This window comes from Pseudorca crassidens, chromosome 15 (assembly GCF_039906515.1).
Source record: "Pseudorca crassidens isolate mPseCra1 chromosome 15, mPseCra1.hap1, whole genome shotgun sequence".
Classification (NCBI taxonomy): domain Eukaryota; kingdom Metazoa; phylum Chordata; class Mammalia; order Artiodactyla; family Delphinidae; genus Pseudorca; species Pseudorca crassidens.
Genome location: NC_090310.1, coordinates 4,275,351 through 4,290,940, shown reverse-complemented (window position 1 = coordinate 4,290,940; position 15,590 = coordinate 4,275,351). Strand labels below are relative to the sequence as shown.

At 48.5% G+C, this 15,590-nt stretch overlaps 1 protein-coding gene across 4 annotated transcripts in view; it reads right to left on the bottom strand.

Moving 5' to 3' along the window:
- Positions 1 to 10,236, bottom strand: part of ZNF12 (zinc finger protein 12) — a 59,895-nt gene extending 49,659 nt beyond the window's left edge. The window contains exons 1-3 of one of the 4 annotated variants that reach the window (XM_067705491.1): positions 10,111 to 10,236; positions 9,608 to 9,740; positions 8,561 to 8,625 (exon numbers count right to left, since the gene is read on the bottom strand). The gene's annotated coding sequence lies outside the window, so the exon portion shown is untranslated. Of the gene's footprint in view, positions 1 to 8,560; positions 8,626 to 9,607; positions 10,072 to 10,110 lie in introns of those variants that run through there. The other 3 variants (XM_067705497.1, XM_067705498.1, XM_067705488.1) reach the window with 3 other exon arrangements.
- Between the last annotated feature and the right edge of the window lie 5,354 nt (positions 10,237 to 15,590).

The following is a 15,590-nucleotide window of genomic DNA, read 5'->3' as shown; positions in this document are numbered from 1 at the left end:
CACGCACAGCAACGAAGACCCAACGCAGCCGAAAATAAAGAATAAATAAAACGACATAAATTTATACAAAACAAAAAACCAACTACACATAGAACTAACATATGATCCTCCAATCTCACTACTGGGCACCTATGCTGAGAAAACCATAATTCAAAAAGAGACACGTACCACAATGTTCACTGCAGCACTATTTACAATAGCCAGGACATGGAAGCAACTGAAGTGTCCACTGACAGATGAATGGATAAAGAAGATGTGGCACATATATACCATGGAATATGACTCAGCCATAAAAAGAAACCAAATTGAACTATCTGTAGTGAGGTGGATGGACCTAGAGTCTGTGAAACAGAGTGAAGTCAGTCAGAAAGACAAAAACAAATACCGTCTGCTAACACACATTTATGGAACCGAAAGAAAAAAAAAGGGGGTTCTGATGAACCTAGTGGCAGGACAGGAATAAAGACGCAGACGCAGAGAATGCACCTGAGGACACGGGGCGGTGGGGGAAGGGTAAGCTGGGACGAAGCGAGACAGTGGCATGGACATATATATACACTACCAAATGTAAAACAGATAGCTGGTGGGAAGCAGCCGCATAGCACAGGGAGATCAGCTCAGTGCTTTGTGACCACCTAGAGGGGTGGGCTAGGGAGGGTGGGAGGGAGACACAAGATGGAGGGGATATGGGGATATATGTATACATACAGCTGATTCACTCTGTTATACAGCAGAAACTAACACAACACTGCAAAGCAAATATACTCCAATAAAGATGTTAAAAAAAAAAATACTTTAGGGACTTCCCTGGTGGTCCAGTGGTTAAGAATCCGCCTTCCAATACAGGGGGCGCAGCTTTGATCCCTGGTCGGGGAACTGAGATCCCACGTGCTGTGCTGTGCAGCACAGCCGAAACAAAAAAAGATTAAAAATACTTTACTGCTAAAAAATGTTAACCATCATCTGAGCCTTCGGCGAGTAGTAACCTTTTTGCTGATGGAGGGTTTGAAATAGTGTGAGAATTACTAACATATGACACACAGACAAGAAGTGAGCAACTGCTGTTGGAAATACGGTGCCAACAGACTTGCTCAACAAAGAGTTGCCGCAAACCTTCAATTTGTGAAAAACACAAGATCCGGGAAGCACAATAACTATAATAGAATATAACGTAATATAATATAATAAATTATAGCCTGTATATTCAAAGAAAAGGAAATCAATATTTAGAAGAGATACATGCACCTCTATATTCATTACAGAATTATTCACCAGAGCCAAGATAGGAAAACTACGCAAATTTTCACCAACACAGAAATGGATAAAGAAAATGGGGTATATACATAGGATATTATTCAGACTTATTAGAAGGAAATCCTACCAGTTGTGACAACGGGGATATAACTAGAAGACATTATGATAAGTGAAATAAGTCAGTCACAGAAGGACAAAACTGTGTGTTTCCACTTATATGAGGTATCTAAAAGAGTCACACATAAATTGTCAGGGGTGGGGGAGGAGAGAATGGGGAGTTGTTCAATGGGTATAAAGTTACAGTTACACAGGATGAATATGTTCTAGAGAACTGCTGTATGACTAAGCGTCTATAGTTAACGAGGCACACTATTCTTTTCGTCTGAATTAAAAAATTTCATTCAAGTGCAACTGACCTACAACACTATGTTAGTTCCAGGTGCATAATATCAATATTTCTATACATTAGAAAATGATCACCAAGATTAAGTCTAGTTGTGGTCGAGTTACCATCCATCACCGTACAAAGTTATAATGTTATTGACTGTATTGCCCATGCTGTATATTGCACTCCAAAGACTCATTTATTTGGTAACTGCTTATCTGTTCCTCTTAATCTCCCTCACCTATTTCACTCATCCACCTACCCTCTTCTGGCAACCACCTGTTTGTTCTCTGTATCGATGAGTCTGTTTCTGTATAGTGACATTAGTTCATTTACTTTGTTTTTTATATGCCGCATACAAATGAGATCATACGGTATTTGCCTTCCTCACTCTGACTTATTGCACTTAGCACACCACCCTCTGCCTCCATCCATGTTGCCACAAATGGCAAGATTTCATTCTTTTTTTTTTAATTTTTAAAAATTTATTTATTTTACTTTTGGCTGCATTGGGTCTCTGTTGCTGCAGGTGGCATCTTTTCTAGTTGCGGCCAGCGGGGGCTTCTCTTCCTTGCGGTACGTGGGCTTCTCATTGCGGGGGCTTCTCTTGTTGCAGAGCATGGGCTCTAGGTGAGCGGGCTTCAGTCACTGTGGTACGCGGGCTCAGTAGTTGTGGTTCGCAGGCTCTAGAGCATGGCTCAATAGTTGTGGCACACGGGCTTAGTTTCTCCGTGGCATGTGCAATCCTCCCGGACCAGGGCTTGAACCCATTTGCCCTGCACTGGCAGGTGGATTCTTAACCACTGCACCCCCAGGGAAGCCCCTCATTCTTCTTCTTTTTTTTTTTTTTTCTGGCTAATAGTCCATTGTGTGTGTGTGTGTGTGTGTGTGTGTGTGTGTGTGTATGTGACGCATCTTCTGTATCCATTCATCTATGGATGGACACATAGGTTGCTCCTATATACTGGCTATTATAAATGATGCTCAATGAACATAGGCGTACATGTGCCTTTTTGAACTAGTGTTTCTGTTTTCTTCCAAAAAAATACACAGAAGTGGAATTTCTGGATCCTTTTATAGTTCTACTTTAAAATTTTTGAGGAATGATGTGCACTACTCTTGACACGAAGTTTACCTGGTGCTGTTAGGTGAATCCATCCAGGATCTCTGTGAAGACCTCCCAAACTGTTAAAACATAAGGGTAGGGACTTCCCCGGTGGGCCAGTGGTAAAGAATCCCCCTTATAATACAGGGGACCTGGGTTCAATCCCTGGTCAGGACACTAAGATCCCACGTGCCGCAGGGTAACTAAGGAATGGTGTGGAGGAGGTTAAGGAAAAGACCACGCCAAGCACAGAGGCCGTTTAAGATGGCAACAAACTCCTGACATTGACTGGAAATCAAAGTTCTTTACGTGTAACAATCGAAGAGGCAGGATGGGTCCTGTTAGCAAGGTCCCCTGAGATGCCAGGTCACCTGACCCCCAGCTCCAGATGCAGAGACGTCCGGGACCCAGGCTTTGCTGGCCTGGGAAGGCTGAGGGTGCCCACCTGCTGACAGGACACCAGGGGGTGGGGGATGAGGGGGTGAGCGGGGCAGGGGGAAGAGCTGGTTGCCGCCCAAGGCAGACGAGCGTCTGTGCAGAACTGCCTCGGCTCAGCCTCGAGAAGCCTGTCTCAGAAATCGACAGCAAGTCTTCCAGAAGCTCTGCCCATATTCCATTCAGGCGTCACTGGTCACACCTGTGGCTGCCCGGATGAAGACTGGGGGCCCACACGTTCACACACTGAAAGTTATTACCAAATGCAAGAGAGTGAGGGATCAGACCATGAACTACTCTCATTTTAAAGCGTAAGTAGAATCACGCACACCTTATTCTCCTTTCCGGTTCTGCATTTGTAATTTCACAAAATGTGTGATCTGTGGGGCTTTTCTAATTGCTTGTAATTTTGCCGGATGAGAAAAAAACAGCACAATAAGAAAACATTGTAGTTTTCACTGGTAACGGGCATAAAAATATATGCACTGTTGCTGCTTGAAAACAGCATTCATGTGAATGTTCCAGATGATTTTCTATTTGGTGATGGGTTAAGTGGCTTGCCCACGTTCACTTTTATGTAAAGGGAAGATGAGAAAACTGCACTTTAAACTTAAAAAAATGGGTGTCAGGAAACCTGGATAACAAATTAAGAAAGCAATCAGAACTGCAAATATTGAGGGGTTTTAGGTTAGTTTCAAAACACAAGGGAACAACCCACGACGTATGTGTCTTAAAAGACCACTTGGTACAGTAAGATTCCACACAGACAGCCTTGTAATCCCACAACTCAGAACTGGTTACACATTTCCCACAAGCCACTTTCTCAGCGTTACGTTCACAGTGTCGGCTCACTCCCCTGCTTGGTGGCAGAGAGGACGGGTCTCCTTTCCTTTCTGAGATTCTTTTCATGAGTGGCTAGAAAGCTTAAGCACTGGAATTCCATTAGAGAAAAGGAGTATTCCTCAGAGGATTGTACGTGACAAAACCCCAAGAGGGCTTTAACAGCTGCGTCCCTGTGTCAGAGATCTCCCATGCATGGCTGGGGCCCAAATGACACACAACAGCGGGGGCCCAGGGGCCGCAGTCCTAGGACGCCGCTCCACAACCAAAAGGGTCCTCTCGCTCGTCAGGGAAAAAGAAAGGTGTTCCCAGACACACACAGCCTCCACAGCCAGGAAGCGAGGACCCTACCTGCCTGGCCTGTCCGAGGAGAGTGGCTGATGCACTGCCCAGAACCAGAAAGGGGAACTGAGACCCAGCAGAAAGGGAACCACGAGACCGACGCATTCCTCCCCTCTCACGCGCCTCCGCCCGCGAAGAAGCTGCACCTCAGTACTGACCAAGGAAGGTGCTCTTCAACTAGGACTCTTACCCACACAAACGTGCTGATTTCTAGAAACTTTTGAAATGCATAGTATTCAACCTCTCAAAGTAAAAAAAAAGTAATGAATTACATAGCAATGCTGGAAAATACAGGAAAAAGACAATGAACTTTGGAAAACAATGTTTACTAACATGACCCCAACTGGAAAAATTTAGAAACATTTAACACGACTCTGAAAGCCAATAAGACAAGGAAAACAAAACAGAACGAAACAAAACAAAACAAGACAGTATTGGGGCAAGAAGACGGGCAATGCACATGACAGGCCCTTCATATAAAAACAGAAATACACCAGTCTGAAAAGACCACAGACAGAAGGATTCCAACTACGTGACATTCTGGAAAGGGCAAAAATACACAGACAGTAACAAGATCAGCAGCTGTCGGGGGCTCGGGGACACTGTGGGGGATGAACAGGTGACCGGCACGGATGTTTCGGGCAGTGAAGTGCTTCTGGGTAGCACTGCAGTGGTGGCTGCAGGTCATCACACTTGTCCAAACCTGGGCAGTAGGACACAGAGAGGGAGCCTTAATATAAACTACAGACTCCACGGGAGAATCAGGGGTCAATGCTGATCCATCACTGCGATGACGCGCCACATAGGCCTGAGAGGTTATCAAGGGAGGGAACCCAGAGGGACGGGCATAGGAAACTGCTGTCTGCTCGATTCTCCTGGAACCCTAAAACTGCTCTAAAAACTGTCTATCCATTAAAAAGAAGAAACAGCTTCTAAGCATGTGAAAATACTCTCAACCTCATTCACGATTCAGAAAAACCCCAAGGGAACGTCCATACTGCTTACCGGGGCCTAGGACCAGCGGGAACACGCCGCGGCCTAGCCCCTTCCTGTCGGGCAGCGCGCTGGAGCCCAGAGTCCCCCTGACTTGACCCACCGCACCCCACCCCGTGTTTCATGCCGTCCACGGTCTCTACACATGACATCTTTAGATCAGATGACTCACTGTCCCGATTACAAGGTTTCAGTTTCTCCACAGGATGAAACAAAAACCAGCACAGAGGGGAGGCTCTTCAGTCAACCTCAGGGTCTGCCTGCATCCACGTCCCGCTGTTCCTGACGGGAGGCCCACGTCCTAAGGAAGGAGGTCCTTACCAGCACCTCAGGAGCCTCATCCAGTCCACCTCACGCTGCTCTGAGAGCCTCGCCAACCTCTGCAGCTACCCAAGTCCTGGTCACTTGAGGCCCGTCACCCTTCCCCGAGTCACTGAGCCACGTGCTCTGACGATGCATTTATAACCAGGCTCTCGGGCTTCCCTGGTGGCGCAGTGGGTAAGAATCCGCCTGCCAATGGTGGGCACACGGGTTCGAACCCTGGTCCGGGAAGATCCCACATGCTGCGGAGCAACTAAGCCCGTGAGTCACAACTACTCAGTCTGCGCTCTACAGCCCGCACGCTACAAGTACTGAGCCCACGGCCCACAACTACTGAAGCCCGCATGCCTAGAAGCCACGGTCTGCAATAAGAGAAGCCACCGCAATGAGAAGCCCGCGCACCGCCACAAAGAGTAGCCCCCGCTCACCGCAACTACAGACAAACGCCTGCGCGCAGCAACAGAGACCCAATGCAGCCAGAAGTGAATAAATTAATAAGTAAAGAAACAAAAATTAAAACACATAGATAAGTAAATAAAAGCAGGCTCTGCTGTGTCAGCACTCTGGAGTTCCCGACGTATCGACGGGCAGGATTCCCGTCCTCTCCCGTAATTACGTCTGTGAAGTGCCTTTCCCGAGGAGAACAGAAGCTCCTGGAAGCAGAGAATTGCTCAAGATCACATGCAGAACCTGAAGACATCTGAAGTTTATGTCTAAGATAAAAGACACGACACTAGATGGCGTGAAGGGTCCCCGAGGCCAAGAGCCAGGGAAGCAGGACACGTCGTCTGGGGACCCTTCCACCAGCAGAGCAGAAAGTCTCCGTGGCCAGAACTGGCACTCAATTCGCTTTGAGCTGAGAAGCACCCGTGTCATTACATAGGCTCCCCAAAGAGTAATTCCTCCCACATGTAAGAGAGGAGATGGCTCTTCAGGCAGACAAGGCAAGTACAGTCTTCCCAGCTGGCTGAACTGTGTGTGCTGACGGTCACCATGGAGCTGGGCCCCAGAGCTCTGCTCTCTCCTCAAACCCCCAACTTCACCCTCACCCTCAGCTGAGGAGCTGCTTCCCTGAGAACAGAGAAGCCATTGGAGGGCTTCCCCACCTGCAACCCAGCTCTGCCATCCCCTCCCCACTCCAGCACCCCGGGCAGAAGCTCTCCCCTCCCCCACACGCATCTACTGGATCATTCCCACTCTAATTTCTCCCGTCAAAACACAACACAACACAACATCCTCCCCGGACCTCAGCTCCTACTCCAGCTACTGTCCAATTTCTCTTTTCCCCGTCACAGCAAAACGTCCTGAAAAAGTTAGAAACACAACAAACCCAGTTCTCCCACTCCTCTCTCCTAAGCGTCTCCGATCAGGATTTTACCCCACAGATCCATCCAAACGCATCATCAGCGAGGTACGACCTCCCCCCAGTGCTGGGCTCGATGGTTAATGGCTCCATTGAACGGCTACCTCGTTTGTCCAGTCACCCAGGGAACCTCTAAAGTGCTTCCCATATGCAGACAAAATGCTGTGATTAATATTTTAGGAGAAATACTCAGCATGCACAATACACTTGAGCTGCTGGAGGAAAGAGGTAGCAGCACAGAAAAAAAGTTTCCGGAACTACAGAAATGAAAAGATCAGCTATTTTAATGGTAGCAAGTACGGGATGAGGGGGAACGACTAAAAACCATTTAGACTACATTAACAAGCCTAATACTACAACGTGGTAACAGAGGCTGGTGAAGGACTTTAGAATGAACCCATTTTTCTGGGTAGGGTGACAGGCTAGACGATGCAACGATGAGCCGCCAGGGACAAAAAGAGAAGGCAAGGGGCGGGGGAGCTGTAAGTAATCATTCTTGGATCTACTGGATCTAGCAATTTGAGGTGCCCTTTGGACAAACTCCACAGAGATGCTGGCAAGTGGCTGGACAGAGGCATCTATCTGGTCCCGCTGGGAGAGCTGACAGAGCTGGAAGTGAAAAGCACCACAAGGCGAAGTCAGACAGGTTGAAGAGTCATGAACCAAGAGTGAAAAGACAACACACAAAGGGGGGGAAGAAAGAATCAGTCAGGAAGAGAGCAAGGAGAGATCTGTCACAGAAACCAACACAGCAGACTCTGCAGATGGGAAGGCGACAGTGGTCTGAGGTGACGACTGGCAAATCGCCACTGGTTTGTATGCTGGATGCCAGGTCACCTCAACCGGATCAGGTTCCGGGGAGGGGCAGAACCAAGACCGCAGGCTGCATGATACAATTCAGGTGGGAAACACGGAATCTTTGCCACAGACATCACTACATGGTGTGTAACGCGACCCTGTTAGATTGTAAGTGACAAAGAGAGAAATTTACTGGAAGGGTGACAAGGCTGTGCTTCCAGATGCTCCTCTTTGCATCCCTGGATTGAGCACTGAAAACAATGTACCTATGTGACAACGGTGTTCTACTGAACAGAAAAGTTCTATGCCCTGAGTGCTCCCTGGAAGGCATGATCTCGGCTTACGGGAAGGACAGGAAGGCACCGATGTCAACACGTTAGGGGCTGTGGCTCAGGAAGGCTAGCGGCCTACAGCGGGATCCTCAAGGAAACCTTTAACGCCCGAGAACAAAAGTGCTTCGGCAGGACAATGTAAGTCAAGCAAGGGATGGCGTTTTGCCACAGATGTCAAGAACACGAGGCTTGTACTGTGTCTATAAGAGGATCGTGGGATCTACACGTGGAACTTGCCAGAAACACTTGGTACTGACCTGCTCCTCTACGCTTTGTCGAACCACATCTTTTCCCTACTCCTACTTTCCCATTTCACGTTTTGAACTATTCGCCTCCCAAGGTGTTATCACAAAAGAACAGCAGCAGGTAAATAAGTAAACAGCAAAACTCACCAGGGGCTGATTCATTTTCCGCTGCTCTTGGAACAACGTGCAGGACTGTGACAGTGGAGGCGGACCTGCAGAAGGAAAACGCAGGCAGTGAAGCTACGACTGAAGCGGCTCGGGGTTGCACGAGCACCCGCCCCGCGCTCCACAAGAGACACCTGTGGGAGACCCGCCATTTCCTCTTCAGAAGGGCCTGTTAGAATGAGGAGGGAGCAACCACACTCAGGTCTGTAACTCCCACGTGGCTGTGGTACCTGAGGGGATACTTTTTTTTCAGCACCGAGTGTACATTGAGTCCTATTAAAATAAACCTCCGTCAATAAATATGAAATTAAAAGACGCTTATAGTTTATCTCTAAGTCTGTTAACAACTTAGATCAGGAAATCCACAGCATACCCGGAATAAAGGGACACAGGTGCGTTTCAGTCTTTCAATTATTTGTACAAACTTTACAAACTTCAGTGCGACGCTCAAAAAGCTCTTTCATTAAAACTGACTTTAAGTGGACAGAACACCTGCCCTAGGAGTTTGGAGTCCTGTTAGCGACCCCACGTGCACACCCGGTGAGGATCTAGGACAAGTCATCTCCCTCCTCAGGCCCAATCTCTTCCTTCCTCAAGCGAGGCAGCAGGACAGAAGCCTTGCAGACTCATCCAGCACTAACTACACTGTGCGATTCCACAGGGCACAACCCAGGGCGGCAGCGGACACTTAGCTTCAACAACCAATGTGCTAACGCGCTTTGAGAGACACGTGCGAGATGCCGAGACGGCGATAGGAGGAGGAAGACGAGGAGGATCGCGGTTGGACCGAGGAATGGACGCGGCACGTCCCGCCCCTGCTCCCCCAGGACCCCCGGAGCTCACAAGTCCCAGGGGAGCCCCATCCGGAGCAGCCGGCCCTGCCCTCCAGCCCGGCCCATCCACCTCGGGGAAGCGCTCAAACCCTCCCGGTCGCTCTCCGGCGGGGCCCGGGGCGGGCTACCCGAAGCCCCGCTCTCCAAGGGCCGCAGGGTCCACAACCGCCTGCAGGCACGCAGACGCAACACCTACCCCGTCGACGCTAGCTGACAGGCCCCGGGCTCCCGAGGCTCCGGTCCGGGGGCTGCTCCTCCGGCGCGCTCCTCTCTCGGGTCCCTCCGCTGCGCCTCCCGAAGCCACTGGGACCGAGGGGCCGGCTCTGGGCCTACGGCACAAACTCCCTTCAGGCCCACGGCTCTCCCGGAAACTCGCTATGCCGCGCGCTGCAGACGGTCGGGCACTGCACCGCCGCCGGCCGCTCGGCCACTCCGGCCCAGGCCGCAGGCTCCGCGGCTCGAGCTCGCGGGTCCCACTTCCAGCCTCCGCCCGGCCTGCGCGAACCCTCCCCTGAACAACTCGCTCGCGCTGGCTGCCGGCCGGGCCGGACGGCGCCCAGCCCCGCAGGCCCCGAAATGCTCGCCCACAACAGGCCAAGTCGAGGGAACCACGACCAGCGGACACCACGGCACACACAGGAAGCGACGGCGGCGCGGCGACGATGCGTTGCGCCAACACGCACAAACCGTGAGGCGCACCTGCGCAGGAGGACGCCGGAAGTCCGCCTGCCAAAGCCCGACCGGAGAGCGGAACAAGTGCCAGGACTCTATTTCCCAGAAGTCTCCGCGCCGTCCAGTTAGTGAGCCACTTAAACGTCTTCAAGTCATCTGGCCGTGAAGAGCTGCTGGGCTGCGACGGTGGGCCGTCGGGACCAGGGACTCAATTGCCCATTTGTCTTCACTCCTGTTAGGGATCAAGGAAAGCTGCGGCCTCAAGCGGGGGCTGTGTGATGGCCTCCAGGGTCCCTGGTCATTTCCCTGTCCTGAGACATTTCGGGTTACATCTGAGATTCCCCCACCGCCAAGAGAGGGGAAGGAGCGTATCATGTTCGCTTAACTGAAACGCTACAACTTTCCTTCAAATCCTAGGATACAATAAATGCCCAGCCATGATACAAACTAATATTACCCACGGAAAGAAAAGAAAATAGAAATTGTAGCTGTTTACACAGCCAACACGATAAAAACTGTACGAAGATCAGATACCAGGGATCTTACCTCTTAAAGAGGATACCGTTTATGTGAGGTAAAAATATCATTTTTCAAAAATGGAATCATAAGGGTAATGATTTATCACTATTTGGGGGGTGAAATAATATAACTGTGTTTTTGGCCAACTGTTCCTTAAAAGCTGCTAGGGGAAAAGTTAAAAATAAAATCTCCAGGGACTTCCCTGGCGGTACAGTGGTTAAGACTCCTAGGTTCCACTGCAGGGGGTACGCGTTTGATTCCTGGTTGGGGAACTAAGATCCCGCATGCTGCGCAGTGCAGTCTCATTAATTAATTAAGTAAGTAACAAACAAAATTAAAAAAAAATCTCCCGCCAACCGAGAAAATCCTCTCCACAAATGTAGACGTAAAGAAAACGGTTTTACTGTTGAACAACCATTAAACCAGACTGTTGTGCACCACAGGCGAAGCACTAATGTTTGTGCAAATGAAATCAACCTCACCTGTTTTTTTTTTTTTATAGCTCAGCAGATAAATTCTGTTGCATACATGTTCTCAAGATAAACGGGAACTTGTCTCATGTGAAAAGACTTGACAACACCATAAAAATGGCATACATTCTTTCAGAGTATATCCTAAATTCACCTGGTAATCTCGGTGGCTGTCCATGCTAGTTAATACCCTTTATCCAAAGGAGAAAGACAACTGCTCCTATCTCTAGCATAAGCAGGTACTTAGAGCTCAGAGCAAGGTGCCTACCACCTAGCCTAAACTCCCCGGGTGACAGAGATAAAGAAGATAGCTCTCAGGTCCTTAACAAAGACATTCCTGGGTTGTAATGCTGGCAAGACACTGATTTAGCTTTTAGAAAGATTTAGATGCTTACGAAAGGGACAGAGGAACTATTTATATTACAAGCGTCTTGAGGAAATCCTCTAAAAACGGAAATAAGTGATGATTCGTCCAAATGAATAAGCACATAACCCATTGCTGATTTCCCCAGCTGAACTGCCACATTACATTAATCCTGAACAAAATGCGTGCTTCTCCACAATTGCTCTTGGAAGTGGCTGCTTAGAGCGAGGAATGGTCTTTTCCGGTTCTTGCTGCTGTTGACTGTGGCCTCTGCCTGAATTCTCACCAATGAAATTCTGCCTGTGTGTGAATGACAGTGACCACGCCTGCTCTGAGCCTGAGCCTGGCAAACCTCCAGGGCGCATTTCTCGCCTTTTCCATTTTCACCACGTAAAGATGTCAGCTACACGGAGTACCTTGCTTGGAAGCACCGTGGGTGGGCAGCGCGCCCATCAGCCCGCCACCAGGCCTCCAGTTCTCAGCTCACCCACGTGCACCGACCGGGTCTCAGCAGAACACTGGGGTGGCCTGTGAACCCCAGCTGCTGTGCCCACCTCAACATCTCACTCTATCCCTTCAGCCCAGGGACATGCTGGGCTCCCCAGCCCCCTGCCCTGTACTTTGCCCTGGACACTCTCTGGAAGTATTTCTATTACCAGTTGTCTTGAGGAAACGCTCTAAAAAAGGGAATAAGTACGGAGTCATCCCAATGAATAGGATGTCCAGCAGTGAGCTGATGTCCCTCACGACTCACCCCTCTCTCCAAAAGGCGGAAAACCGTCATTTCATACATTTCCCCCTTTTTAAAGCTCTTTTAAGCTAGGAGGGTAAACCTGGACCCTGCGACTGCACCTTGACCAGAAGCAGCAACGGCCACCTTTTAGTTTGGTTTCCTTAGGATCTCTTCATATATATGCATATTTACAATACAAAGCTTTCTCTTGGAGGATCTGCATCTCTATTAAGTACAGATATTTCCCCTATTTTGTCAGTTCTCTATTTTTACTGAAGTATAGTTGGTTTGCAAGGTTTCAGGTGTACAGCAAAGTGATTCGGTTACATGTATTTATGTAAGAATATATGTATTCTTTTTCAGCCTCTTTTCCATTATGGGTTATTACAAGGTATTGAACATAGTTCCCTGTGCTATACACTAGGTCATCACTGTTTATCTATTTTACATATAAAAGTGTGTATCTGTCAATCCCTTTTCTTTATCTTTTTAACTTTTTACTCTCACATTCTCTTATACGCACACTTAAAAAAGTATGTTGTGTTCAAATCTTTCACTTCCACTTCATACTTTTCATGTGTTTTGACACTGTACTTGAAGAAGCCTTTCCCATCCTGCATTTCCTAAGTACTTATCTGTGTTGTCTCCTGTTTATTTTTGCTCTCTTAACATAGCAATTTTATCACGATAACTGGCATCCATCTTCAGGATTTGTAAAATCCTTTTCCTCTTAAAGTCTCTCAGCCATTTTTTTCAACACTAACTCATCTACCACAACCGGAAACGCAACGTTTAAGAAGAAAACTCAAGTTTGTAATCTAACAGAAAAGGACAGGTTCTTCTTTGAAGTTCAGCGACACGTCTTAATTTGAAGGCAGGGGAGGGACTTCCCTGGTGTTCCAGTGGTAACGACTCCGCCTTCTAATGCAGGGCACGTGGGTTCGAAGCCCGGGAACCCTGGTCCGGGAGCTAAGATCCCACACGCCACGGGGCAATTAGGACCGTGTGCCGCAACTAAGACACGACGCAGCCTAAGAGAAATAAATATTTTTTTTAAAAATAAAAATAAAGGCAGGGGAAGCAGGAAAGCGACCGTCACATGTGAATTTCTTCTTTTTCAAAATACAGGTCGTAGCAGTTTGCTTGGGCTGCGTCACCAAGTACGACAAACTGGCGGGCTTAAGCAACACAAATGCACTGTCCGACATTTACGCAGGTTGGAAGTCTGAGATCAAGGTGTCAGCAGGGTTGGTCCCCTCTGAGGGCCGTACGGGAGGATGTGCTCCAGGCTTCCCGGTGGAGAGGGCGGTTTCCTCACCAGCACATGCACTATGCATGTACCAGGTAGGTGCCTGGGCTGAACTCCGATCCCAGGGCTGCTTATCCACGGCAGCACCGGGCTGCTGGAGGGGTTGTCACGGACGCGTTGGCAGGAGGATTGGAGGCTGACACAGACGTCCGCTCAGCTGTGGACCCATGGCCTGGCCACAGCCCTGCCAGAGGATGCCTGGGTGAAATCCAGGTCACGGTTCACCTCCTTCCTTCTTATTTCATTCAACGACGCCTTGAAGCCCCCCTACGGCACCGGCCTGGGTGGCACGTCCCACCCAGAGATTTCCACATCCGAAGCATGTCAGTTGAGAAAGTTAAAATTAGGCCCTAGCTCAGTGCTGTGGAAATAAATCTGTGAGGCTGGGTCCAGGCATCTGTGTTGTAATGTTTTCTCCACGTGACTCTCATGCCGAAAGGACTGTGTTGACAAAGCACTTGTGCTTCACTCTACTGATATTTCTGCACTAGAGCTACAGCCGTTGTTATATTAAACTGCATCCACAGGAGGAAAAGAGAGGAGGAGAGGTGATAGTTTTGCTTGTCTCCAAACACGCTGTTACTGAACCAAACTTGGGTCCACTCGCCCGCACGCACTAAAGCCAATCTACTGACACCGGGTCACGGTGAAGGAAAGTGCCGCGTTTCTGGCAGGGCAACAAGCAAGGGGTCCAGGTATCTAGGGCTCAGAAGGCCCCCACTCCCCAATGGCTTTCAGGGAAAGGTGTTTACAGATGGGGTGAGGCTGTTGGTGGGAATGTACACTGGTGCCGCCACCATGGAGAACAGTGTGGAGGTTCCTCAAAACACTGAAGCTAGAGCTACCGTACGACCCAGCAATCACACTCCTGGGCACATACCCTGAGAAAACCATAATTCAGGAAGACACATGCACCCCAATATGTATAGCAGTACTATTTACAATAGCCAAGACATGGGAGCAACTTAAACGTCCATCGACAGAGGAATGGATAAGGAAGACGTGGTACATACATGCGATGGAATATTACTCAGCCATAAAAAGAATGAGATAATGCCATTTGCAGCAATATGGATGGACCTAGAGATTATCATACTAAGGGAAGGAAGTCAGACAGAGAAAGACAAATACCACATGATATCACTTCTATGTGGAATCTAAAACAATGATACCAATGAACTTCTTTACAAAACAGAAACAGACTCACAGACATAGAAAACAAACTTATGGTTGCCAAAGGGGAAAGGTGGGGGAGAGGAACAGATCAGGAGGTTGGGACTAACGTACACACACAACTATATACAAAATAGGCAATCAACGAGGACCTCCTGTATAGCTCAGGGACCTCTACTCAATATTCTCTATTAACCTAGGGAGTCCCCTGCTGGCGCAGAGGTTACGATTCTGGTCTTTCACGGTCGTGGCCCGGGTTCAATACCTGGTCAGGGAACTGAGATCCTACAAGCCACACAGCGCAACGAAAAAAAACACAAAATTTTGTAATAACCTAAATGGGAAAACAATCTGAAAAAGAAAAGGTATCTGTGTATATATAACTGAATCACTTTGCTGTACACCGGAAACTAACACAACATTGTAAACCAACTATAGTCCCAAAATAAAATTTAAAAAATGTTTAAAGTGAATTACAAAAGAGTGGGGTGAGGGAGGGGAGGTTAAGGGGTGTGTGGTCAGCTTGTGGACATTCTTCCGATTGGTTGGTGGTGAGATAATTTGAGGTCAACATCATCAACCTTCTGGTTCCAGCTGCTCTGGGGTCTACGTGCTTGTGGGCAGCATGCAGTTCACGTCTTCCACCTGCTGGGGGCTTCAGTCTGCAAAACAGCTCCAAGGACGAGGCTCAGAACAGTATCTACAGCCCTTGAGGAAGAAGGAAATGTCCTTGACTTTGTTTAACGGCTACACTACTGTTATTTGGTCGTTTTGGACTCTTTTCCTGTCTTTTTGCACTTTCTCCCTTCTCTGCTTAAATTGTCCCTTTCGAACTCAGGGAAGGCTAGGAGGCTAAAATTTTCTAAAGACAAGAAGCAGGCAGAAGACATGGGGAGAATCCGTCCCAGGAAGGCCCCACAAGGTCCTGCTCACTTACAA